The following is a 24947-nucleotide window of genomic DNA, read 5'->3' as shown; positions in this document are numbered from 1 at the left end:
AATTAGGGATATTTTTAGCCTAGCTACACATGGATGTTTCATACCTATTTATACTTTGAGGGAATTATATAGGATTACCATAGAATCCTAGATATAGAGATGAAAAAGGTCTTGAGACTGTCTAGTCCAATTCCTTCATTTCAAAGATGAGGGGAAAGATCCATGGAGATGAACCAATTTGCCCAGAGTGGCAAATAGGTAGCAAATAGTATAACTGAGATTTTAACTCAAATCTCTGATGCTGACTCCAACTCCAGGACTTTCCCCTCATTATATGATGAATCTCTGAAAAATGTAGCTGAATCTACATAGAATATTAGAAATACTTACAGCTACATACTTTTGGTGGGGGGAAGGGATGTGTAAGAGGGAGGAAAATAATAGGTTTCTCCTTTGTAATTTTATATATAACGCACTCTAGATTTTAAACAAATTAAATTTTCTGACCACTGAAATTAAAGTATATGATATATATTTTTTGGTTGTTCAAATTAAGTATGAGTAATGAGTAGGAATGATGAGTACAGTCACCTGGATTTGATATGAATTGTGTGGTCATATTGGATGAGATGGGTCTGTGACCTTAACAATATAGTAAATGGTTAAACCAACTTTGCCCTAACGATCTCTCAACAGTCAGAGCCAAGAAGTCCTAAAGCAAGTGGAGTTAATCTCACAGAGGCCCACACAGTGGATAATTTTGATCCCCTCAGTACCAGAGTCATAATTCCCTTTGTAGACTGATTTTCCTTCCTGGGGCTGTACATACTTGTTTATTCAATATAAATTCAAAAAGAAATGAAAGGGGAAGAAGAGAAGAGATTGTGAGAGGAGAGGGAGGGACAGGATAAAAGAGTAACAGTCCAAAGCTCTTGAGAGAGATCAGCAAAAACTGCAGGAAGAAGGGGCACGGCATTTTTAGGAGGTTGCATTTTCTTTCTAAACATTGAAATAACTAGGTAAAAAAAATAAAATGTGGGAGTTAGTTCTCTGTGTTCTAGAATTTTTTTATTGAAAGAACAATAATAATGTGTCCTTAGGGAAGGGATGGATCTCTTTCAGAAAGCCTTCTCCCTCTGTTTTTTTTCCTTTATAATTCTGTTAGTGATACAATCCCACCACTCACCAATACATTATTAAAAGGAAGAGTTTTCTTTCTTATCTGCACACTGTGGGTATATTTTCAATTTTTCCCATACATCATTATAAACTTAACCTTTAGAAAGGTTAAACCTTAGAAAATGTGGACTACAAGGGATGGTGAGATTTCTGTTGTTTAGTCAGGAAGATAATATAAATTATCAACAGTTTACTCAAAAGATAATGAGGTAGTTAATAGAGAGGAAGAGGCAGTCCATGTAGTGCAGTGGAGAGTGCTCCATTTTAATTCAGATACTGTTCAAATCCTTTCTCTGTTATTTCTTGCTCTGCTCTCTCTGAGCATTGATTTTCTATGCTCTATAATGAGGGGATTGGATCAGACGACCTTTAAGGTTTCTTTTAGCTTTAAATCTGTGATCTTATTAACAAATATTAGTATCTACATCTTACAAACTAGGAAATGGAGACATAAAAGAATTAACTGTTTAGGGATTGGGAACTAGATATATGCTTTTGTTGGCATATTCTGTTAAAAAAAAAAAAAAAACTTCCTCTACCAGTGACTTGTCCAGAGTCACAAGGAATATGTGTCAGAGGTAGGTCCTAAAATCAAATCTTCTTAGTTTTGAGACCAGCTCTCTATCCACTACGGAATATTATCTGACCTCCATAGGTACCAGGGAAGAAATGGCAAGGCTGAGACACAGTTTCAACCTAATTCAAAAAACACTTGTTAAGAGATTAATTGAAAAATACTGCTAGATTGCTTCCCTCTCTCTAAGCTCAACACTATAATAATGTTTTTAAATGTTGTTGATAATATTTTTAAAAGGTATCAGTTTTTAAATATTTGTGATAAATTTTCACTTTAAAATGGAGGACTAAATGCTTTGGAATAGAACTTTTTTCATGTTTTATTTTTCTCCAAATTTGTTATTTACTTAAAATATTTTTTTAAATTAAGTTGCAAATTCCCTTCCTTTCAGTTTTTTCCCCATCTACTGAGAAGGAAAGTGATATAATATCAATTATACACACTAAATCATACAAAAACATATTTCCATCTTAGTCTTGTCTCAAAAAAGCAAGGAAAATAAAGGGGAGATGTATTCTAACTCAGGGTTCATTAATTAAGTCATAGTTGATCATTTTTGCAATATTGTTGTTATGATATACAATAATCTTTGCAGTAAAATTGTAATGGATGAGGTCTTATAATTCTTCATACTAATTGGTGGTTATTAGTGATAATCAAAGAGATATGGATGATGTTATGGTTGCTTGGAACTTTAACAGGACTACTATTAACATTGACTTTCCTCCTCTTTTCCTAACCTGATCCTTTTTCCCAAGTCATCCACCTTGTCATCTATTCATTCTCTTATCATCATCACCTCTCACCGACTAAAGGAATTCTTGACTTATAAGAGGGTTAATCAGATATAATATCCTGTCCCTTTAAGAGTTGTTGTTAAATTAAGTCCATTTTGCTTTTCTAAAAGAAACCTACTCAGAGAAAAGTATGTTGGGTTGAGTCTGACACTGAGCTCTTAGACAAACAGCTAATAATACAAATAGCTGCCTCCCAGGATTGTTGTGAAAATCAATTGAGATAATATTTGTAAATGGCTTAGCATAGTGCTTGACATAAAGTAGGAATTATATAAATAATATATATTTTTATTATTGTTATTATTAATATTATTGTTATTATTAAATGTGAGATACTAATATTTACTGGTGAGATATGTACACCAGAATAATTCTATGATTAAGGAACCAAATATAATGTATTTGATTATAGATTGGAATTCAGAAAGATAAGTGGAGAGAGAGAGAAGTAAAAAGATATCAGATGTGGATCAGATGTGTTTGAAGATGGGAATAATAGCTATTATATATAGATAATGCAATTGAGCAAAGGGACAGATTCAAAGTAGAGACTGAAAGAAGTTATTTAGCAGATCAACTATTCTGCATGAATACTAGGTTCAACTGAAGTATTGGTCAAGTAAACACTATTGATGACCTCAACTTAGAAAAAAAGGCATCTAATTAATACGAAGCTACATCTATCAAGGAACTTTTAATGGCAAGTTCCTAAGATGGAAAGGGAAACTAAAGCTTATAGTTCTAGAGCTGGGAGTTACTCCAAAATTTTCCTCATTTATTTTCCTCTTTATCAGATTTTTATTTTAGTTCATTTTTATTTGAAGTTCCAAATTCTCTCCCTTCCTCTCCTTTCCCTAGCCAGTAAGAAAGCAAGAAAAAAATATACAAACAAATAACACCCTATTTTATACATATATATGTAAAATCAAATGCAACAAATTCCCATTTTAGTCTTTGGCAGTTTTTTGGTTGTTTCCACTCTCCTCCACAGATATTGAGTGCACTGATATAACTTAGATTTAAGTGTGCATTGTTAATTATTTATTATTTATTCATTTGCTTTAACAACAAATACTTGTAATATTATTTATTTTGTCTTAGTGTTCAGCAAATATTTAGGTTTAAGATATGAATGTCTTCTGATACATTGTTGGTGGAACCATTCTGGAGAATGATTTGGAACTATGCTCAAAAAGTTATCAAACTGCGCATACCTTTGATCTAGCAGTATTTCTACTGGGCTTATATCCCAAAGAGATACTAAAGAAGGGAAAGGGACCTGTATGTGCCAAAATATTTGTGGCAGCTCTGTTTGTAGTGGCCAGAAACTGGAAGCTGAGTGGATGCCCATCAATTGGAGAATGGCTGAATAAATTGTGGTATGTGAATGTTATAGAATATTATTGTTCTGTAAGAAATGACCAACAGCATGATTTCAGAAAGGCCTGGAGGGACTTACATGAACTGATGCTAAGTGAAACGAGCATGGCCAAGAGATCATTATACACTTCAACAACAATACTGTATGATGATCAATTCTGATGAATATGGCCATTTCTAGCAATGAGATGAACCAAATAGTTCCAATAGAACAGTAATGAATTGAACCAGCTACACCCAGCGAAAAAACTGTGGGAGATGACTACATAGAATTCCAATCCCTCTATTTTTGTCCGCCTGCATTTGTGATTTCCTTCACAGGCTAATTATACACTATTTCAAAGTCCAATTCTTTTTGTACAGCAAAATAACTGTTTGGACATGTATATCAATATTGTATTTAACATATACTTTAACATATTTAACATGTATTGGTCAACCTGCCATCTGGGGGAAGGGATGGGGGGAAGGAGGAGAAAAATTGGAACAAAAGGTTTTGTAATTGTCAATGCTGAAAAATTACCCATGCATGTATCTTGTAAATAAAAAGCTATAATAAAAAAGATATGAATGTCTTTATTATTAGTGATTTATGTAAGTAGAAACACATCAATAGCAGTTCAAGAGATAAAGTGGTTAAGTAGGGGAAATTTATTCTTTCACTTGAGGGAGAGAAGCATATTCCCTCACAAATCCAAGAACCATAAGAGAGTTTAAGTATAACCATATGGTAGTTCTATGGAATCTAGACCTGCCAATTGTGAGAGCAGGTTGCAGTAATCCAACCAGCTAAGAGAAAGGAGTAAGTGTCTACATTCTTCTGTGCGAGATATGAGGAGTTACAAAGTAGGCAGCCATGTTAAACATAATGTATCTGTTAAATATGACTTTTTGCTGAGAATCTCAGCATTTCTAGAATGGAAAAAAACAAACCAAAACAAAACCCCAAAACAAAACTGCTATTTTTTCCTCAGCAACACAAAAATCCTGTGTTTTTTTTTTTCATTTCATTCCTTCCTACAGAAGTGTGAGATTATTGGCAAAATATTTGAATAATAATGAACTAGAAGTTCCACCTATCACGGCTTGTTTGCTTGAGATTCTTACATCATCCATTTAATTCATATGACCAACTCAATGATTTGTTCTTGAAGAAAATGAGAAAGTTTAACAGATTAATCAAAGTCCAATAAAGGCTAGGAACTTTCTAAGAGTAGGCACTTCATTAATCAATTAGCAGGCTTGAGTAAAAGACACCATAGAACATTCGGACATGCTTTGATTAATAATTCAGAAATAAAGCAATAATTTTTCTCTCATTCATTTATTTTGATACTGAAAGTAAAGTTGTCTATGTAGAGATATAGGATTTCAGGAGTGCACAAAGGCAGACCATCTAAGTGATGGCTCTGTGGTTGGGAATATATTTGGTTTAGCATTTGGGAAATTTAAGCTCAAATACAGTTGGTTTTTAATTCAGCTGAATCACCAGAACTTGATGACATGCCACTAGGCTGTCTAAAAGAAAGCAGATCATGCACAATGGAAGAGTTGACGTCACCCTCACAGCTGCCAAACCATCAACAACTTGAAAAAATTTTAAGAGAAAATGTAAAATTATGAAAAGTGTGTAATTCTTTAATTTTTCTAAACTCTTCCAAATTATGTAAATGTCTAATAATTTAATGCATGTCATTTCCTGCCTTTAACATATTCATTTATAAAGAATGCTATTCACTTTGCCTTGATGCAAGGCTATTAGTACTATCTGTAATTTTGTCAAATGGTTAAAAAAACTTATGATAATTTGAAAATATGGGTTTTTTAATTAAAAAAAAGAAGTGAAAAGGCTAGGAATATTGTTTTTGTCTCCAAGCTTTCATATACTACACTTAAAAACTCCAACAAACCATTCATGCTTTGCTTTGCTTTTAACATTATTAATAGCCATACCTGCTCAAGAAAAACAAAACAAAACAAATGTGTGAATTGTGCAATTCTTCTAAATACTGTGTGTGCGCACATGTGCATCCACTTTACTGCAAAATATGCTTAGACTTTGGACAAGAAAAAATAAAGGTCAAAGTTTTATTTATTCTTTTTATGTGTTTCTCTTTTTTTCTTTCTGTCTCTTTCTCCTGTCTTTCTGTCTCTGTCTTTCTCCGTCTCTATCTCTGGCCCTTTGTCTGTCTCTCTTTGTAAATTAGAACAACTTTAAATTGTGGAAAACATGTCAAGTTAAGTCAGCTATGTACCAGGCACTGAGCTAAGACTGGGGATACAAAAAAAAAAAACAAAAAAAAAAAAAAACTTTGCTCTGCAAAGCTCAGTCTAATAGAGAAGATAACATGTAAATAGCTATGTACAAACAAGATATATTTAAAATAAATTGGGAGATAGACACAAAGGAAGGTACTAAGATTAAGGAGGATGAGAAAAGGCTTCTTTCAGAAGGTGAGACTTTACCTGAGACGTGAAGGAAGCCCGAGAAGCTAGAAAGTACAGATGAAAAGGGAGAATATTCCAGGTGAAGGCCAGTCAGTGAAAATGCTCAGAGTATGGAGATGGAGTATCTTGTGTGAGGAACAACAAGGAGATCAGTGTCCCTGGATCACAGAATATGTGAAGAGAGTAGAGTGTAAGAACATTATAAGAGTGTGGGAGCAGGTTGTAAAGGACATCCAATGTAAAACAGAGGATTTTATATCTGTTCATAGAGATAACAGGCAGCCACTGGAGCTCACTGAATGGGAGAGTGATTCAATCAACCATTTCTTCACTTCTCACCTAGTTGTATTCCTTTAAACCTCTTCATCATCCCCTCAGTGGGTTACTTCCTTCTTCCTTTTCATCCCTCTTTTTTGTGTTATCTTCCTTTATTAATTAAAAACTCCTTGAGAGAAGGGACTACACATTTTGCCTTTCTTTGTATCCTTAGTGTATAGTACAGTGCTTGGCAGACAATAGGTACTTAATAAATGTTGAGCAACTGATTATTAGTATACCAAAATGAGGAAAGATAATCTAGGAAATAGGAAAGTAGGGAAATCAATGGCAAGGTGAATTTCGTTAGGATCCTGTCTCAAAAATAAGCAATTTGTTGTAGGAGTTAATCAGAAGGGTTATTCATGAGAGGAATCAAACAGAATTAAAAGATTGAATCTCTTGCTTCAAGTATATAAATCTAAGAGAATTTTTCAGTGGTCTTCAGAGGATGTGCTGTTTGTTTTCTTGCTAGTACCATGTAACATCTCTCTTAGAAAAAGTACAAGTAACATCCTGAGAAGGAAAACAAAAGGGCAAAGGGGAATACCTGTCTTTCCTTAGCTAACAGGAAGATTAGTGTTCCTTGCAAAGACATGCTTCCATGAGGTCTGGGGAACACTTAGAGCTAGCCATCCAATACTTTTTGGATCACTAACTTGTCATGTTGGAGACAAGTCACAGTGAAGAGTTCTGACAAAAGGTAATACAGTGGAGGAGGAAATGGCAAATCACTCCAATATCTTTATCAAGAAAACTCTATGGACAGTATTAAAATACTAAAAGATATGATATTGGAAGATAAGTCCTCAGGTCAGAAAGTGTCCAACATGATACAGAAACAACTATAAGTAATCCTAGTATTAATGAAGTAGCCGGGACAAATTGAATGGACATTCAGCTATCAATGTTGAAACAGCATACTAAAACTAAAGGAAAGTTTGATGCTATGAAATTTATACTGCATAGAAACCTGGAATGTAAGTTCTTTAAAGCAAGGTAAAACAAGAGATGGAAAGATTAAACATCCGCATCCTGAGTGTCAGTGATCTTAAATGGATGAAAATGGGTGAGTTTAATTTAGGTTGTCATTGCATAAACTACTGTAGGCTAGAATTCTTTAGAGGAAACAGAGTAGCTCTCAAAGTCAATAAAAGGATGAAAAAGGCAGTATGGGATATAATCTCAAAAGCAACAGAATGATATCTGTTTGAATCCAAGGCAAACTATTAAACATCACTAATACAAATCTATGTTCCAACCACTAGACAGATGCTCATGTAGAAATAACACCAGCCCCCCGCCCAAGATACCACATTCATCATAGGGAATGGAAAGTATAAAGTAGGAAATCAAAACAATTGGAACAACAGAAAAATTTGGTCATGGAATACAGAATGAAGCAGGGCAGAGAGTTGTGTCAAGATAACTAGATGTACACAGCAAAAACTATTTTTTAACAATTCAAAAAGTGACTCTACAACTGGACATCACCAGATTGTCAATATAGAAATAAGATTGATCATGTACTTTGTAGCCAAAGGTGGAAAAGCTCTAGATAGTCAGTTGGGACAAGATCTGGAGCTAACTATGGCTCAAATCATGAGCTGCTTATTACAAAACTTAGACAAATTAAATAAAGTAAGGGAAACCATTAAGCTGTATAATTATATTCTAAATAACATCTCTTAAGAATAGGAAGTGATGAATAGATTGAAGTGATTATATAGGGTAGGTAAGAGTGCCTGAAAAACTATGGACAGAGGTTTACAATACCAAATAATAGGCAGCAATAAAAAAAAATTTCAAAGAAAAAGAACAAGAAAGCAAAATAGTTATCTGATGAGGACAAAGAACTGAGGGAAAAAAGGAAAGCAAAAGGTAAAGGAGAAAGGAAAAACTACCCTTGACTGAATGCAGAATTCCAGAAAATAGTGAGGAGAGATATGAGGATTGTTTTTTGTTGTTGTTATTGTTGCTATTTTGTTTTGTTTTGTTTAATGAGCAATATCAAGAAGTAGGAAAAAAAAACCAACAGAATGGGAAAGACAAAAGACCTACCTCTTCAAGAAAATTGGAGGTATAAAGAGGAATACAAAAACAGGTATAAAATACATAAATAGGTATAAAATACAAAAATTTAGCAGATATTGGTGAGATTAGGAAGAGGTGGCAAGAATACACAGAAGAACTATACAAGAAAAGTCCTCAAAAAATGGGAGTCCCATATTATCTTACTTTTCTCCTGAAGTACCTGGACATGAGTCAAGAAGCAACAGTTAGAACTGAATATGGAGCAATTGATTAACCTAAGACTGTATATTGTCACCTACTTATTTAATTTATATATAAGATACTCCATATGAAATGCTAAGCTGGACAAATCAAAAGTCAAAATTAAGACTGCTAGGAGAAAAATTACCCTGGCATGGATTCTGTCAATATAAAGTAATTATTAAATAAAATAAAATAAAATATTAAAAAAAAACACTGCTAGAAGAAATACCAACAATCTCAGATCTGCAGAAAATACTACTCTCATAACAGAGAATTAAGAAGCCTCTTGATGAAGGTAAAAGGGAAGAATATAAAAGCTGAAAGGAAGCTTAATATTAAAAATAAATTAAGATCATGGTGCCTAGTCCTATTTCTTCCTAGTAAAGAGAGAAAGAGAAATGGAAGCAATGTCAGATTTTATATTCTTGGGCTCAAAGATTACTGCAGACAGTGGCTACAGCTATGAACAGAAAAGATACTTGCCCCTTGGAAAGAAAGCTATCACAAATCTAGACAGCATACTTAAAAAACAGAGAAATCTCCTAGATGACAGAGGTTCATAGAGTCAAAGCTATGGTTTTTCCAAAAGTAATGTATGTTATAAGAGTTGGACTATAAGGAAATCTGAATGCCATAGAATCACTACTTTCAAATCATGGTATTGGAGAAGACTTTTGAGAGTTCCTTGGACAGCAAGGTGATCAAATCAATAACTACTTAAGAAAATTAACTCTGACTAGTCATTAGAAGGACAAATATGTACACTGAAGTTTAAATACTTTGACCATATAACAAGTAGACAGAATTCATTAGAAAAGATCTTGACATTGAAATAGATAGAAAGCAAAAGATATTCAGCAGAAGAAGAAATGGATAGAGTATCATGGAAGCAATGAACAAACTTTAGGAGACAGGGGAGGATGGAAGAACCATGGTATAGTCCATGGGGTCATAGAGTCAGACACGACAGAATGACTGAACAATAACAACAATACATAACACTGCTGATTTGAAGTTCTTGCTGTCTGAGGAGTGTGTGAGAGGGGGAACAGCTACCTGTGATTTAAGAAATAATAATGTGAACCTACAAGTGCTGTCAGGTAAGAAATTATCCAATCATATCAGAGAAAGAAGAAGAGAACAGCTGGGATTAATAACTCCTTGCTAAGGAGTTTTGAAGCAATTATTTGTCTTTTTTTAATTAAAGTTTTTTTATTTTCAAAACATATGAATGGATAAATTTTCAACATTGACCTTTGCATAGCCTTGTGTTCCAAATTTTCCCCTACATCCCCCCAGTCCCTCCTCTAGATGGCAAGCAATCCAATATATGTTATACATGTTAAAATATGTTAAATCCAATATGTGCAAATATATTTATACAATTATCTTGCTGCATAAGAAAAATCAGATGAAAAAGGAAAGAAAACAAGTAAGAAAACAAAATGCAAGTGAACAATAACAAAAAGAGTGAGAATGTTATGTTATGATTCACACTCAGTTCCCACAGTCTTCTCTCTGGATGTAGATGGCTCTCTTCATCACAAGATCGTTGGAACTGGCATCAATCATCTCATTGTTGGAAAAAATCAAGTCCATCAGAATTGATTGTCATATAATCTTGTTGCCACGTACAATGATCTCCTGGTTTTGCTCATTTCACTCAGCATCAGTTCATGTAAGTTTCTCCAGGACTCTCTGAAATCATCCTACTGAGTGTTTCTTATAGAATAATAATATTCCATAACATTCATGTACCTTAACTTATTCAACCATTCTCCAACTGATGGGAATCCACTCAGTTTCCAGTTTCTGGCCACTACAAAAAGGGCTGCCACAAACATTTTTACACTTGTGGGTCCCTTTCCCTCCTTTATGATCACTTTGGGGTATAAGCCCAGTAGAAACACTGTTGGATCAAAGGGTATGCACAATTTGATAACCTTTTGAGCATAGTTCCAAATTGCTCTCCAGAATGGCTAGATTCATTCACAATTCCACCAACAAAGTATAGTGTCCCAGTTTTCTCATATCTCCTCCAACATTCATTATCTTTTCCTATCATTTTAGCTAATCTGAGAGGTGTGAAGAGGTATCTTAATTTGTATTTCTCTGATCAATAGTGATTTAGAGCACTTTTTCATATGACTAGAAATGGTTTTAATTTCTTCATCTTTGTCTGTTCATATCCTTTAACCATGGCTTGAATTCTTATACATTTGCATCAATTCTCTATATATTTTAGAAATGAGGCCTTTATCAGAACTCTTAAATGTAGTAATGTTTTCCCAATGTATTGCTTCCCTTCTAATCTTGTCTGCATTAGTTTTGTTTGTACAAAACCTTTTTAAACTTAATATAATCAAAATTATCTATTTGGTGCTCACTAATGAGTTCCAGTTCTTCTTTGGTCACAAATTCCCTTCTTCTCCACAGATCTGAGAGGTAAACTATCCTATGTTCTTCTAATTTGCTTATAATATCACTCTTTATGTCTAAATCATGAATCCATTTTGACCTTATCTTGGTATAAAATGTTAGGTGTGGGTCAATGCCTAGTTCCTTCCATACTCATTTCCAATTTTCCCAGCAGTTTTTGCCAAATAGTGAGTTCTTATCCCAAAAGGTGGGGTATTTGCATTTGTTAAACATTAGATTGCTATAGTTATTGACTCTTTTGTCCTGTGATCCTAACCTATTCCATTGATCCACTACTATATTTCTTAGACAGTATCAAATGGTTTTGATGATTGGTGCTTTATAATATAGTTTTAAGTCTGGCACAGCTAGGCCACCTTCTTTGGCATTATTTTTTATTAATTCCATTGAAATTCTTGACCTTTTAGTCTTCTAGATTAACTTTATTATTATTTTTTCTAGCTCTTTAAAGTGAAGCAATTATTTGTCAACCCACATTATGCAACACTGAAGTCCTACTGCCCTTTGGGGCATGAATCCAGATCATCACCACTAAGAGTACCCTGAGAACTATTATATCTGATGGACTCTATTGAATGGTGATTCATGGGTAAGTGGGGGAACAAATGTTATCACCAGAGGAACCTAGAAACCATTACTAATGTTTATAAAATTCTAAGCAAAAAACTAAAGATCTTGGGAGCTCAATTATCATCTTCATCACTATAGTTAACTGCAAGTAGAGGATTCAGAACAGAAAGTCAGATATGGGAAGTAAATAACTGAATGAAAAGGTGGAATCTAGGAACAAATTTAGACTTTTGGACCAAATCCTAAAACACTATGTAGAAATGATGGGCTTTTGACAAGGGATAGAGAGTCCCTAGCAAAGGCTAATATAAATACATTTACTTTTGAATATCAAGAGTTCTCAGGGCAAGTAGATGGTACAATGGATACAGCACTGGCCCCGGAGTCATGAAGATCCAAATTGAAATCTGGTCTCATTATTAGTTTGTGACCCTAGGCAAATCACTTAATCCTGATTGCCTAAAGTTAAAAAAAAAAAATCCTTCTAATTAAGAAAAAAGGAAATGGAGAAAGAAAGTTACCCACACAGACATTACTAGTCAGATACAAAGAGTAGTTGCTGCAATAGAACCGCAATATATTAAGGTTAGTAAAAGAAAGGGCCAGTAACACCAGGAGACAATAGTGAAGAAAAGACTCAAGAGTAAAATCTGTCTCTATGCAAACGTACAAAGCAGAGAATAAATAGAGATAAACTTGACCTAATTCAAGGCAATAAATTTGACTTCATGTACCATGATAGCTGGAGCCTGGGAACTTGACCTGAAGTCTCACAGTTAATGTAAACTATCTTGAATAAATGTAAACAACAAAAGAAGCTCCAACTAACCCATGGGTGAACCTGGGTTTTCCCTGGAACTATGCCTTTATTCCTGTTTCTATAATACCTGGTCTGGCCTGGAAGTGGGTGCAGGGATCTACTATTCTGTCTTCTTGCCACTAAGGACTAAGTTTTATGAGTAACCCTAATAAAACCTATTTGTTACCAAGCTGGGCTCGTCTTACTTTAGTATCTCAGTATTCTTCAAGAGAGTTTATGTCCCTACAATTGGCATGTCAGAACAAAATAGGCCAGCCCCCTCACAGCTGGTGTAACCGAAATTGAGGGAATATCCATCCACTGGGGAATGACTCAATCAGTTGTGGTATATGAATGTAGTGGAACAGTACTGTCCTCTAAGAAACGATAAACAGGTGGATTTTAGAAAAACCTGAAAAGACTTGCAGGAACTGATGTTGAGTGAAGTGAGCAGAACCAGGAGAATATTGTACACATTAACAGCAACATTGTACAATGATCAACTATGATAGATGCAGCTCTTCTCAGTACTACAAGAATTCAATTCTAAAAGACTCATTATAAAAAATTCTATCCACATTCAGAAAAAAGAACTGATGAACTTTAAATGAAGATTAAAAGCATACTATTTTTTTTAGAAAAGTATAATCTGGGGATAATAAGATAGCAGGAAATATTGGTCTACCTGACATCTAGGAGAGGGGGTGGGGAGAACAAGGGGAAAAAAGGCATACTATTTTCACTTTGATTTTTCATAGTTTTCCCTTTTCTTCTGTTTCTTCTTTCACAGCATGACTAATGTGGAAATAACAAGATTGCACATTTATAACTTATATCAGGTTGTGTGCTGTCTTATGGAAATAAGGGGAAAGGGAGGGAGAAAAATGTAGAAGTCAAAATCTTATAAAAAATGAATGCTGAAAACTATATTTATATGTAATTGGAAAAAATAAAATATTATTTACATTTAAAAAATAAATAATTTGTGTAGCTGGCAGGATAGTCTGCCTCCCTACAAATTTTGTGTACTTATGTCTCATATGCATCACTAAAACATGTTTCTCATGACTGAACTATGTCTTTGGAAGGGCAAACATTATTCCAAAAGAAGAGAATCCCTTAAAGGAAAAAAATAGCATACAGTCATATGAGGAAGTTCAAGAACATGGATAGTTACAAAAGACAGAGAGAGAAAGGAAGGGAAGTGGTATGGAGATCTTTCTAACAAATATGCATTGATGTGGGTTTTATTTAAGGATGGATGAGTTCAACAGGCAAAGAAGGAAAGAAAAGGGGAAAAAGAAGATGTAAAAGCATGGTATGTATTCAAAGACAGAGAATTGTCCAGTTTTTCTATAGCAGAGTGCATGGGGCTATGAATTGGTACAAGGATTGGGACAGGACCTGTGAATTCATTGGTATAAGAAACTCACAAGTGAAGAAACCCCTTCTACTAATATAGTTCAATCCATGTTGGTTGAATATATCAAAACAATGGATTTGTTAGTTCAAATTGTCACTTCAAAATTTCTTGACCAAAAATATCTCAGTAATATGTCAAAATTAGGAAAGATTCCTTGAGAGATATAACAACAAATATAGCTTAGTCTTGTTTAAACAGCCTTTTGTTTATAAATATAAGGTGAAGCATCAAAGGAGATGAATGTTCACCAAACTACTGTTTGGAAGGAGTCCAGAGCACAGTTCATGTCACAGAAAGATTCCTTCTAGACCAGGGGTCCTCAAATTTTTTATATCACAGATGCCTTTGTCTATCTGATGAAGACTCTTTCTCACTACAAGTTTTTTAAATAAATAAAATAAAATATATGTGGTCACTAAAAACAATCATATTGAAATAGTTGCAAATTAAAAACATATTATTCTTATTTCTTGTTAATTTTTATTTTATTCTTACTTAGGTTAAGAATCCCTGACCTATGTGGCAACGTGCTCCAGATTCTTTCATGAAGATGGCATTGTACTAATTACATCAAGTTCTCTGAAGATCCTTCTGAATGATATCTATAATTATTCTAGAAAGTTTGACATAAGTGCCAATGTAAGAAAAATCAAGTGAATGTAGAGTCTAAGCTAAGATATAATTAGATGCACAACCTATAGGGCTTTTCATATATAGTCTATATATACATCTTAAAAGGACACTATAAATGGAAAGGGGAGCCAGCCCCCTAGATTGAACAGAAGAAACAGAGTTGGCTAAATTGCCTTTGGGAAAATGCCAACTTTAAAGAAAACAATTCCAGGTTTTTTCATGAATTAAAGGCCCATTGATACTAATGTTTGTGCAGTAATCATGCATACTGTGATATTAGTTTACAAAGGACTAAAGTGAAGGTCAGTCAACAAATAGAAAGGTACATAGTGGGTGTGAGGAAGCTAAAGCATGCTACACACCAGGGAATAATACAAGAAAGGCAGTGCAGAAGATATCATTCAAGAAAAGTATGATAAAAACAAAAATGGGTTTTTTTAGGGAAGGAAAGTCCGTCTGATATACTAGTAGCATCATGATATCAAGAGAATTCAAGGAAGCTCCCCATCATTTTGAATGAATGTCCCATGTCAGGCTTTTGGAAAGGTGTGGACAAACATTGTATAGAGTAAATAGGGATGGATGGACAGTGGCCTGTTATCAGTAACATTACACATCCACTAGCATATTGAAGTACTGGAGTTTTAAAAGCAGGAGCCTGCTCTGAATCCAGGGTTAAAGCATATGAACTCTAAGGAATTCAAAGAAAAGTAAGCCCATGGTTAGTTGTGTCTTCTTGAGAGTAATCCTGGAGAAGACTTATATGAGCTGAGCATCAGGAAAATGATTTCTACAATGACCACAACATTGGGAAGACAAGCGACTTTGAACAATTTAAGAACTCTGGTCAACCTAGTGCTCAACAAAGATTCCATGAAGATGCATTCTCTTCTGTATAACCTAGATTAGATTACTTACCTTCTCAGGGAAGAAGGATAGGAGGGAGGAAGGAATAGAATTTGAAATTCAAAACTTTAGAAAAATGTTTAAAATTGTTTTAACATGCAATTTTGGGGAAAAAAAACATTGTTTTAAAAAAGAAGCACAATATTCTCTTCCTGATAGAGAAGTGATGGACTCAACATGCAAAAAAATTTATAAGTGTGTATGTGTGTGTGTGTGTGTGTGTGTGTGTGTATGTGTATGTATTTTAGAACCAACCATTATGGTCATTTGTTTGCTTTAACAATATATATTTGTTACAAGGGTTTGTTTGTTTGTTTGTTTTTCAACTGGGGAAGAAGATTCGTGAGGAAATGGGGACTACTAATAAGATTATCAAAAATGGGGAAAAGAGGTATCTTTTTAAATGCATAGAAGGGAACAGAAGGAAGGTCAGGAAGAAATACAGTCAAGAATGTAGCTTTGAAAAGTGTATGTTAAATGTATTATGTAACAACATAAAATACTGTCAACAATATAAATGGAAAGAACAATGACCATCAAATAATCAAAACTGAATGTCACAAAATTATAAAGACCAAGCTTGAGCTTGAAGAAGAGATATGAGAAGATATTTCACCTTTACTAATTTACAGTGTTGGGGGAATGTCCACCTTTGTGAAGCATTGTAAAAAATGTTTTTGATATGTTGGTTCTTTTTACTTATTTTTTTTCTCTTCTTTCTCCCTTAAAAAAAAAAATCTTTGCTATATGATATGGTTCCCTGTTATGGGTAAGGAGGGATATAAGAAGAAATGTAGGTAATGTAAAAAGCAAAAAATAACAACAAAAATCTATTTTAAAAATTAAATTGAAAAAGAAAGTAGTCCCCAGAGAAATAAAGGAACTTTGTGAGGGGGATGTTAAATGTAACCACAAGAATACCATGGGAGTTCAAAAAGGCAATTGGCCCACTGCCAAACACCCTATTTATTTCTTGACCCCTAGAGATTGGTTTAAGATTAATCCCAGGAGCTCCAACATTGCTGTAAGTCAGAAAGGATCACAGATTCTGTTTTCTGAACCTGTGAAGTCTTAGAGAAAATCAGTTGGCTATATTTCTCCAAAAAGAAAATGAGGGCAGTGGGATTTGCCAAATCTGTGTCTCCTAGGCTTCTGGTGAGAATTAATTAGGGTTTTAAAAAGTACTGTGGATTTGGTTTAGTTTGTATATTTATCCAGGATGAAAGCTGATATACTACTATGGAGTGTTAATATTAAAGGTTCATTATGCCTTACTCAAAGCTGTGTATAAATAGTGCAAAGTATGTAAAGTGGGGTAGTTGGTATATGAGGCTTGTGGGACTATCTTCAAATCAAAAGGACTCTATTTCAAAATAACATTTAGTATTCCTTATAGTATACAGAGAAGAAGAAAAGCCTGTGAAAATGAAAATAAAAATTTGACTGTGGATTTTGTTATTCAGGTCATATGACAACTGGCACCAAGGAAGTTCTATATACAGTCAGAGACATTTGCTGGAAATGAAAATATTAAATTAATATTAAATATTAAATTAAAATATTAATTTATCTTCATCATGGGGTGTCAAATGAGGCACTGATAGGCCAGAAAAAGAAAATTTAATCAAAAAAGTACGGGTTTCAATGCAAACAGACTGAAAAAAAATATCAGTCATGTAACTCTGCATTTAACAGGTTAGCTTCTTTGGAACAGAGTAATAATTCAGTGATGGCTAGGCTTTGCTTGTGGTAAAAAAAAAAATACTGTGAAATTATTCAAGGGCATCAAAGTGACTATCTTGAAAATGTCACCTCCATTCTGACACAGAAATGAATCTTACACAAAACTAGCATAGCATATAGGGGCTAATTACCAATATCAAGTTTTTAAAATAAGATGATAAAACAAATGTCCTGGCTAATCTAAATACAAGGGTGGAGAAAGCATACAAGGAATAACAGCAGAAAAAGTTTGTCATGCTTCTGAACTAACAGAACTCTAATCCCAGTATCAGGGTTGATCTTTTCAAAGGTGAAAGAGAAAATGGTTTCCTGATAAGGTGTGATGGACACCTTGTTACAGCCATCTTTTCCACTGATGACTGGACTTTTTACAATTAATCTTAATTGGTCTCCCAGAAGTTTACAAACTAGAGTCACATAGTCACTTAACATCTCTGAGAATGTCTCATTTGTAAAATAGAGATAATAACAACAGCATCTACTCTCACATGGTGATGTGAGGTTCAAATTAGAGAAGGTATACAAAATTCTTTCCAAATCTAAAAGCTCTATGCATTGTCTATTGTTGATATTACTATTTGAATTAACTGAGGGAAGGATACATTTTTGGCGATTGGGAAGGAGATCCTAGACTTATGATTTCATTTGCATAGGGGATTATGAGTATGGAGGCTCCCTTGACTATTGCATATTGACATTAGATCTGTAAGTACCAGTCTAGATTTTTGAGTGAGCTCTACCCCAACCTCTCTATTGGGAGGAGATTTTCCCCAATGACATATTCGTAGTTGTTGCTGTGTTTGCCTGGGCCCCAAATAAGTTATAAGATGATACCAGGCAAATATAATATCATCATCATAATCAACAAAATATATAGATATTACATATACATATATAATATGTATACAATATTACATATATGTATATATACATAATTTATTACATATACATATGCAATATATACATAATTAATTTAGGTAATATATATAATCAATACATAAATGCAATATATATGCAATATATATAGCTAAGAATTATGCTAAGTATTTTACAATTATTATTTGATCCTCACAACAACTCCGAGAGGGGGGCATTATTATTATGTTCATTTTACAAATAAGGAAACTGAGGCAAATATGAGTTAAATAACTTGACACAACTAATAAGTGGCTATGGTCATATATGAACTCAGGTCTTCCTGAAACCAACCAGGTGCTATCCACTGTGCCATCCAGTTGAAAGAAAAGGATAACTTTCATGCAGATGGAGAGGGCAGAGTAAGAATGCTGAAGGTATCGTTATATTAGAGAAAAGCTCCATTCTTGGTTCATCTTCCTGAATTCTTATTGGTTTATTATACAGAGGCCATGGCATCCACTTTAAATCTAGAAAGAGTACTAGTAGCAGGTGAGGGATAAAATATCTTATCTCATCATTGTGTTAATATTTTAACACAGACTAGTTTCTAATACCAAAAACAACAATAACTTCTTTGAAATCGATCTAAATAAAGTTGGGAAAGGAGCAAAAAGTAAGAAAATGGTTTCTTGGTATTCCCCAACATGATGGATTCTGATTTGAACTATAGATGAAGCTACTTCACCACAGAAAATAATGCGCATGTAGATGAAGGAAAGGGAGGGAACCTTGTGTTTCCTCCCTATAATCAAAGGGTAAAAATAACTCCTCATTACAACCCTTAAAAAGAAAAGGCTTTTAAATGAAATAGCAACAAAGCTGTATCATCAATAAAGGCTTTAAAGCCCCAGTCTTCAACCTATATAAGTAAAATATTAACATCTGTTGATGTCCTTCCATCCTATAATCTGGCTACTACTAACGGGCTTTGAGTGTTATGCATGTGTAAAAGTATATATAATTAAACAGTCTGTATAAGTAGATGGGAATTCTAATGATTCATGGAATGTTGGGCCTGGCTTTCCATGGTTAGTTTTGGCTTCAGACACAGAGGGGAAAGTTATAAAGTCTTCAAAGTAGATGTGAGTGCTTTCTCTAAAATCTGTGGTTCTTAAACCTGTTATGCCCATGAAACAGTATTATCCTTTGAGGGTGAGAAATTTTGGAGCATACAATATTTAAGATGGCAGCACTACTGGAAGGCTTTATGATTACAAGGATAAGTTCCATACAAAGCACATTTAATCACAAGTGTAAGTTCTATACAATATGGGAGAGATTCACACATGTATGTGATTTCAAGTGTAAGTTCTCTAAAATTGGGAGCAGCCAATGCTCTCAATCAAAATGATGTTTTTTTAAATAAACTTTTCAAAGTACCAAGAATGTCTGACTAAGATTGTGGAGCATATTGGAGCTGAAAACTGTAGCTGCCCCACATCTGAAGCCAGAACTTATCTGTCAAGACCAAGTTGACCCAGTCTTCATATTCCATTTCCCATCTTAGAAAACGATGTGTATCTCTTGGCCATGGTGCCTTTCTATTGTTTAGAATTATTTTCTGCTCTGGTTTAATTTAAAAAACATTTATTAAGCTCCTAATATGTGTTTGGCTTCATGCTAAGTGACACAAAGTATAGAAATACAACACAAAGGATACAGAGATTAAAATGAAACAATTTAAGGAGTTGTTACTCTACTTGAAGGTAAAGGAGAATGGAGGGCATAACATATTTGTACACAGAAACATAAATATGAAATATAAAAAATAATGTAATTTTGGGGGTGGAGGGAAGGGGCATAGATAGGTGGTATAATAGATAGGGTTCTGACCCTGGAAATCAGGAAGACTCATCTTTCTGAGTCCAGGAGAAGGAAATGGCAAACCAGTCCAGTATCTTTGCCAAGAAAACCCCAAATGATGTCACAAAGAATCAAACAAGATTAAACAATAACCAAATACCTTAGGGGAGAATCAGGGAGGTGTCTGATAATATATGACACATAAAGGGAAATAAGTTATCCTGTAGAATTTATCCCTCAGTTTTACACATCAAATTCCCCCTCAAAATAAATTTTAACAAAGTGAAGTCAAGCCTAGAGCATATTTCTTTGAGACACTGACAAATTAGCTTGTTTATAAGGAGAACTCTCACAGTCACATGGGACAGAAGGCTCTGATTGTGTTCTTACGGGGCAGAAAACCATTCTATGAATCAGGAATCCTAAAGACTTTTTAGGTTCACTAGAGAACAGAGCTGAGGTCTAATCAAAGTTGTTTTCCAAGAATAAAGCAAAGTACAAGTATGCCTAAGATCACAGCATTAAAGCTACAAGGTCATGTGGTCCACTTCCTTCATTTGATGGAGGAGGTCCTGAAGCCCAAAAAGGTTACATCTTGCCCATGATCACAAAAGTGGCAAAAAGCAGGATTGAAATTCAACCAATGTCTCTCCCTTTGACTGCAATTCTAGCCCTCCTTCCTCTCTAATATGTTGCTTCTTTCTTTATAGATGTATAAATAAAGTGATTGACTATTGTATGAAAACAGAGGAGATTACACAAAGGCAAAAATGTTTGCAGCAGCCCTTTTTGTAGTGGCAAGAAACTGAAAACTGAGGAATGCCCATCAGTTGGGGAATGGCTGAATGAGTTATGTATGTAATTAGAATGTAATGGGATATTATTGTTCTGTAAGAAATGATGAGCAGACTGATTTCTGAAAAGTCTGGGAAGACTTACATTAACTAATTCTGAGAGAAGAGACAAGAGAATATTGTACCCAGTAACAAGATTATGTGATGATCAACTGTGATGGACATGGCTCTTTTCAACAATGAGGTGATTGAAGGCAATTCCAATAGACTTGTGATGGAAAGAGGTATCTGCATCCAGAGAGAGAACTATAGAAACTGAATGTGGATCAAAGTATAGCATTTTCATGTTTTTTTGGGGGGTTTGTTATTATTTGTTTGTTTGTTTTTCTTTCTCATGTTTTTCTCCTTTTGATCTGATTTTCTTGACAAAAAATGGAAAATGATAATTGTTAGAATGGCTATGGGGGAAAACACATTAGTGCAATGCAGAATGAGAACATGGCTGATATGGATAACTGAAATCTACAGATAATCACCCAATCGTAATATAATTAATGTTACTTAAAATCCTTTCTAATCAACCCAATCTTTTATCAAAACTGTTCACAAGTCAGTCAAATGAAGTCATCAGAATTTCATCTCTTCTTTCTGCCTTGTAATCAGAACCAGAATTAGAGGTACTTTGCCTCTGCTCCAAAGGAACTTTAACATGGAACTGCATAATATTCCAGATGTTATACAGAGACACTATCAGTTCTTTATTCCTGGAAAGTATGCTTCTCTTTAATGCATTGCCAAAAGAATGTGTCCTAAAATTTTCCCATATTTCATGTCCCTCAGATGCTAAAATTGCTAGTTAATCTCCAAATTTTATAACCTCTGGTGAAAGCATCATTTGGAAGCAAAATGAACAAAGGGAAGAATACAGGAATGAGTAGAGGATATAGAGAGCCTATCAACTTGGAATACTGGGTCTTTCAGCTTCAGATAAAAAATGGTGATTTCCCATTATTCATAAAGTAAATATGAAATATTACTCTCAAGACATTAGAATAACAGCAATGATGATAATTCATTCATTTGAACATAAACATCCAGAAGGTTATTCCAATTTAGAAAAGTTCTTAGTCCTTGGCAAGATAATGAGTAAGAGTAGTGATACAAGGGTCAAGGCATGAAGCAAGGAATCTTTGCCTAACTCTGACAATCCTTTCAAGGATCTCTAAATTTATATCATCATTAGCATTATCATCACCACCACCACTACCATCATCATCAATAATAATATTTACATACTACTTGCTCTGTGCCAGGCACTAGGGGAAGTGCTTTACAATTTTTATTTAATTTTATCCTCACAATCCTGGAAGACTGGTATTATTATTATCCTCATTTTACAGATGAGGAAACTGAGGTAAACAGGGATTAAGTGTCTTGACTAAGACAAAGAAAAAGATGTGTCTGAGATCATACTTGAACTGTCAACTATGCCATGAGGCTGTTGTTTATGTATGATTTCTATTCCTCTGCTAATAAAGATTATGAATCTCCTTATTCCCCATAGGCAGGGGATTTATACAGCCAAAACAATCTGTCACATGGTGTCTGTCCTTCTTACTACACATTTGAAAACAAAAGCAGTACTCTAATTTTTAGAACTAACCAGAGTCAGGGCAGATAAATGGCATTGTGAATAGAGCACCAGTTCTTAAATCAGAAGAACTTAAGTTCAAATCCAGCCTCAGACACTTACTTCCTAGCTATGTGACCTGGGCAAATCACTTAATCCCAGTTGCCTCCACACACACACACACACACACAAACCCTAAACAAACAACCAAAAAAAAAAAAAAACAATTATCTGAGAAGCTCAAACTCTTAAACTTTGTTTGTGGCATAAGATGGAAACCATACATAGTTAAAAAGTGTAGACATTATATAAAAATTTGGTAGTAACTCTTGGTTATTAAAAGAATAAAACTTGTGTTTGTATATGTGTATGTATATACATATACCTATATAATTTTTTATGATTGTATTTCTATAGGGAAAATTATGTGTTTATATATGTATATGAATATGTGTATATATATATATACACACACACACACACATATACATATACAGTGAACAGAGCACAGGGGCTAGAGTCATGAAGATCTGAGTTCAAATCCAGCCTCAAGCACCTGATAGTTGTATGACCCTGGATAAACCAGTTAACCTTTGCCTTAATTCTTCAGAGAAGGAAATGGCAAATCACTCTAATATCTTTGCCAAGAAAATCTCACAGATAAAGTTGGTATGCTAGATAGTTCATAGGGTCACAAAGAGTCAGACTTAAGTGAACAACATGTATATAATTTTTAAAATAAAACTACCACTAAATCCTAAGGCAATATTCAAGGATATATATTTCATAAAAAGGCCTTTTATGTATACTAGCAATATTTTTGAAAGGAAATTGCAGCTGGGGTGTTATAAATGGAACCTGGGCTCCCCAGGGGCTAAAAGATTCCATGACAGGCACTTAATAAAGGACATTCACCCTTATAGCATCTTAGAATACTGTATTTTACTAAAATAGAGTGACAATTGAATGTCTTGCTTGGTGATCTCATCATCCCCCATGGGTCAACAATCATCTCTCTGCAGATGATTCTCAGATATAAAGAAACAGCTCTACTCTTTATCCTCAGTTCTAGTCCCACATCTCCTATAGCCTCTCAGACATCTCAAAGAAAGATGCTCCATAAGCATCTGAAACTCAATGTGCCCCAAAGCTAACTCAGCTTTTCCCATAAGCTCTTCCCTTCTCTCTTTGCTTTTACTGAGGAGGGCACTATCACTCTTCAAATTACGTCAATTTACAGCTTTGATGTCTTCTTGAACTTCTCACTTACTTCCATCACATAAAACAATTTAAATATTTTTTTCAGAATATTTCTTAGGAGAGTATTTCAAAATATTTCTCAGTTTCTCAAGTTTATGCCTTCATCTCCTTCACTTGTACTACTGCAATAGGCTTTGGGTGGGTTTCCTTGTCTCGAGTCTCTCCTCCAGCAATTTATCCTTCCTTTTGCTGTCCAGGTGATATTTCTAAAGCACAAGTCTGATCATTTCACTTTTGTCTCCCTATTATTCTATTATAATCAATAAACGGCAATCATTCCTTATTGCTTCTGAGATTAAATATCAAATCCTCTCCTGGGCATTTAAAGTCCTTCACAATCTGGATTCCTCTTGATTCCTCTTATCTATTCAGTCTTCTTATTCTTTATTTCCCTCCATGCATTCTATAAGCTGTATTGACAATCTTAATGCAATTTCCTGCCTCCATACTTTGTATTGGTTGACCCTCCATGTCCGGAATGTTTTCTCTCCTCATCTCTGCCCTAGCTTCTGTTAATACTTAGTTCAAATTCCTTCTGCAGAAGGCCTTTCCTATCTCTCCTTTATTCCCACCCTGCCCATTACTACTGCCTTCCCTGTGAGATTGCCTTTCATTTTAGACCTAGAAGGGATCTTCCGTCATTATTCAGACATTTCCATCTTGTCTAACTCTTTATGATCCTATTTGAAATTTTCTTGGCAAAGATACTGGAATGATTTGCCATTTTCTTCTCCATTCATTTTCCAGATAAGGAAACTGAGGCAAATAGGATTCAGCGACTTGTCTAGGATCACACAGCTACAACATGTCTGAAACCAGATTTGAATCCAGGTTTTTCTGACTCCAATCCTGGCACTGTGTCACCCAATTGCCTAACAACCAACAACAAAAACTTTCCATTTACAATGTATGGGTCCATAATTATTTCACATTGTCTCTCTCATTGGAATGTGAACTTCTTGAAGACTGGGATTGTTTTTTTACCTTTCTTAATATTCCCTAAATTAAGGCACATGGCAAATGCTGAATAAATGCTTGTTGACTGACTGAATGACTACTTTAAATGGTCTTCCAGCTCTGAAAGAGATAGTGTGGTACAGCGGCAAGCATATTAAA

General features: G+C 34.4%; 1 protein-coding gene across 1 annotated transcript in view; it reads right to left on the bottom strand.

Annotated features, from left to right (window-relative positions):
- The window catches only part of ARSB (arylsulfatase B), a 235086-nt gene that overhangs the window by 74055 nt on the left and 136084 nt on the right, over positions 1-24947 (bottom strand). The window lies entirely within an intron of this gene.

This window comes from Antechinus flavipes, chromosome 1 (genome assembly GCF_016432865.1).
Source record: "Antechinus flavipes isolate AdamAnt ecotype Samford, QLD, Australia chromosome 1, AdamAnt_v2, whole genome shotgun sequence".
In the NCBI taxonomy this organism is placed as follows: domain Eukaryota; kingdom Metazoa; phylum Chordata; class Mammalia; order Dasyuromorphia; family Dasyuridae; genus Antechinus; species Antechinus flavipes.
This window is presented reverse-complemented; position numbering and strand designations above follow the sequence as displayed.